General features: G+C 44.4%; 1 long non-coding RNA gene across 1 annotated transcript; it reads left to right on the forward strand.

The window, feature by feature from the left end:
- The first annotated feature begins 1,296 nt into the window (after positions 1-1,296).
- LOC142684078 (uncharacterized) lies at positions 1,297-3,790 on the forward strand. The gene is made up of 3 exons (XR_012853981.1): positions 1,297-1,392; positions 2,782-2,859; positions 3,169-3,790. It is a non-coding gene; the product is annotated as an uncharacterized LOC142684078 (long non-coding RNA).
- Positions 3,791-4,018: the final 228 nt, after the last annotated feature.

Here is a 4,018-nt window from a genome sequence, read left to right on the forward strand (position 1 = left end):
TTTTGTCTGCGGTTTTTGCATTCGCTTCAACGGCTTAAAAAAAATGTGGGGAAAAAATAAATAAAAAAAAGTCAAACAGCGCTGTCAATTCAAAATCTGCCTCAAAATTCGTAAATGAATTTCGAGGCAGACTTTTAGTTTCTGCCTTACAAAAAAACGTTGTGTGAACATAACCTAAGAGTGTACTGCTTGTTTTTCGCCATTTTTTGTCGTTTTGTAAACAATTTTTGGTAGGGGTGCCCTGAGAATTATTTTTTTTCCCTGGGGTGCCTCGAGCCTGAAAAGGTTGGGAAACTCTGATGTATACAGTCGTCCTGGTGTATCTGGCAGTTTTCTAGAGTTCAGTGTATAATCATTGATAGATACGGTGACGCTGAGATCACGCCGGGCAGCACGTGCGTCCTCATGAATTATACAGGATACAGACAATATTATTAAAGAGGAGCCGACACTTCTCCTGAAATGTATGTATTAATAGATAACCTGGTGTTGTCATTCTCCTCATCAAAGGTCGTGTCCCTACAGTCTCTTTGTCAGCACTGATTGGACGTTGTCAGTTTGTGTAGGGACACACCCCCAACTGGTAACACACAGCTGTCAATTCTTACATTTCCAGGAGGAATAACAGAGAAACGGCACAAAGCAGAGAGTCCTAAGAAAAGTTGCGCACTCGACTGAATGTTTCTTCTCCTCATCTATCGTGTGTGTTGATTTTATACATTTTCGCTGCTGCGTGTCTAGAGATCATATGGATTATTAGATGTTTTATTTCTGTATATTTGTACTGCGTTGTTGCAGCTCATCGTCCTCCAGCTGCGGCCTTTCATTTCCATGACGACTGCTCCACTTTTCCTTTGCTCCAGTTTTAAATTTCCCACCTTTGTCTGGATTACGGATTCTCTGTAAGGTTCTGTGCACACGACCTATTTTCAGGCGTTTTACGCCTCGAATCACGCCTGAAAAGACGGCTCCATTACGTCTGCAAACATCTGCCCATTGCTTGCGGGATCTGCTGCGGGTAGCTCTTCTGTTGCCGCATTATTAAATAGATCATTGATGTCGCTGTTCTGGTAATTGATGCCGCGAGGATCTATTGTATTCATTGATGCAGCGTGCGTTAATTACTGACATCCGGCAATCTCATATCTTCACCGTCAATGTCATCACTTTCTTGTCACTTGCATTGGTGGCATCAGTCAGTATAAAACCGCTCAGTTTATCCTACGTCACCTGTGATTCTGCTGAATTGTCACCGTCTCTTATCTGCTTAACTGATTGTATGACTCTCAGCAGCGTTTTACATCATCATGAAACCACCCCAGAAAAGCTCGTCCCGCAGGAAGTCGGCGCAGCCGCAGAAGAAACCTGCAGCTCCTCCTCAATCTCCGCCAAGTAAGAGAAAGTTGCACCTTGATCATCTTATCACTCTCATTATATATTTTATTTTAAAAATGAATTCCAGATAACCTCGGGTCGTGTAATACTAGATTGTAATCCGTTTCTCAGCTTTATATCTTAGAGGGTTCGTTTCTATGCAGGTAAAAATCTGTTACTTACCGAAATTTCTGTAGCACAAGGCCGCCACTAGGGGGAGCAAACTGAGGACTGATTTATATAGGCACAACAGGAGCTGTATGCATGTGCACAATCGTCTCCCCCTAGTGGTGGTTGCAGGAAGCACGTTACTATATGGCCCTGGGAAGGGAATCTGAGAACACAGCTCACACCCATGAAGATATATTATGAAATGAGGGATCTAAGAATTTCCAACCTGCAGTCCGACCGCTCTATTCATTCCCTATGGGATCGCCGGAAATAGTCAAGTTTGACTGCTCCTTGCCCAATTATGCACTCTGCCGTGAGCGGCTCCGCGCAGGCAGGCGCGATGTTGTGACGTCAATTTCTGAGCCTTTTTTCTACTCCGTTTATGCAGCGTGTGGATGAGACGTGTTTTATCTCATCCACTTTGCTGCTACTGTATTATGCTGCCGATTTTTCCGCATTATAATACAGGTATACGCCGTATTTACGCAATGTGTGAACTGACTCTAACCCCTCCACCCACCCCCCCCCCCCCCCCCCGCCAGTCCCCGCAAAAATGTTCTTGCATCACACCGGTCCTCGGTGCAAAATAGGTTGGGGACCACTGCCATAGAGAATGACTTGAGTGACCACCACTCTGGGACCCGCACTCTTGTTAACAACCCGCAGCGATCCGGAATTTATCACCTATCTTGTGGATAGGTGAAAAATTATTTTCGTGGTACAACCCCTTTAATCAGGTATCAATGGGACTTGATGGACCACAAATTATCAGTCATAGAAAAGTATCTAAAATTTGAACGTCCACATTTATATCCTTTTTAGGACCAACATTCTGTGCTGATTAATTTCTTAATGTCGTTTTACAGCAGTGTGAGCACAGTTTTCTGAAACGGAGCTCTAAATCTCCTGCGTAGACAGTTACATGGTATAATTTTGTCTCCCTGCAGCCACCACTAGAGGGAGCTCACTGCATACTGTTTTGTTACCAAGTTCAATGTACAACCATATACAATGAGCTCCCTCTAGTGGTGGCTGCAGGTAGCATGTTATGTTTTAAATCTGTTTACCTGATGTTCCTTGGGGGACATTAAGGTAATAGGTCATGTTCACACAGGGCAGATACGCGGCGTAAAAGTACACAGCGTATTGGCCCTGGGCACCGGAGGTAATTCTGGCTGAAAAACTGCAAAACTGCTCCTCTTTATTGTCAGTGATATTCCCCTTTTATTCTTGCAGGTGAGAGAGATCTGCCTGAAGTATTCCCGCGGCGTGTTTTACTACTGGCAAAGCACCGCACTTATGGCGCTACAAGAGGTCAGTATCTCATACAATGCACTGTCCATGTAATTCATGGGTCAACCAGAGAGGGAGCTGCTCTTTGCAGTGGTTCACTACTCAGCCCCCGCCCCCTCTAACACATCCATATGCCCTAGCGGGACATTTGCATAGGGGTTGTGATGCATTGTGGGAGTTCCAGAGGCCAGACCCCCCCCCCCCCCCCCCACCATCACTCTAGCTAACAGCTCATAAAAGTGAAATCTTATCAGTCCTTCGAGCTGTGTAGTAAATTATACCGGGAGTGCTGTCACTTTAAGAGGGACTAATGCTCTTCTGTATCCACAGTCAGCTGAGGACTTCCTCATGAGTCTCTTTGAAGATTCTTACCTCTTCAGTCACCAGGCCAATAGGGGCACTCTCTTTGTGAAGGACATGCAGCTCGCACGGAGAATCCGAGGCATCCCGTATGAACTGTGATAACGCTGCCGTTTTATCTCTCAAGATTTGATGAAGAATGATCACGTGTAAATAGTTTTATATTAATGGAGAAAATCTATTGGGAAATACAAGTTTTACCATTGCATAAAAGATCCAGTTTGGAAGAGTAAACCGGCTTTAGCGCCCCCTCCTGACACTGGTTACAGTGGAGGCTTTTTCTTTGTTTTATCTGTTCATGGGAAAGTTTTTACAACCAATATGGCTGCCGCTGCAGTTTGCAGGGTGGTAGTGCAGTCGTTTTTCTGTCCAGCTATGTAATGGGTTATAGGGGTCCAGGATGTAGCACAGAAAATGACCACAAGGCGGCACTGCTGGACAAAACCGCTAACAAAGACGCTGGACACAACCGCTAATGAAACCTGATCTGGCCGACCTTCTAATTGTTCTGCTGAGTTTATGATCCGCTTCCTGTTTTTATTCTGTGAAGATTTGTTAATTTTTTCAAATAAAAAAAAAATTTATATTATAACTTTGATCTTCATCATTTTAGACTAATCTTCATAAGGGCTTGGATATGATCAATGACTCCAGCTTCGCTGTAGTTCAATACTCTTGCTCTGTCCCACCCCCATTCTTTACACTGCAGCTATGCTTGTTCAGAGTGTTTGCTGTGTGGGTGGGTGTGTGGGTTGGGTCCAGAATTATTTGGGCAGTGACACAATCTTCATGATTTGGGTTTTGCTGCCACCACATTGGA

The sequence above is a fragment of the Rhinoderma darwinii genome (genome assembly GCF_050947455.1).
Source record: "Rhinoderma darwinii isolate aRhiDar2 chromosome 4 unlocalized genomic scaffold, aRhiDar2.hap1 SUPER_4_unloc_4, whole genome shotgun sequence".
Taxonomy (NCBI): Eukaryota; Metazoa; Chordata; class Amphibia; order Anura; family Rhinodermatidae; genus Rhinoderma; species Rhinoderma darwinii.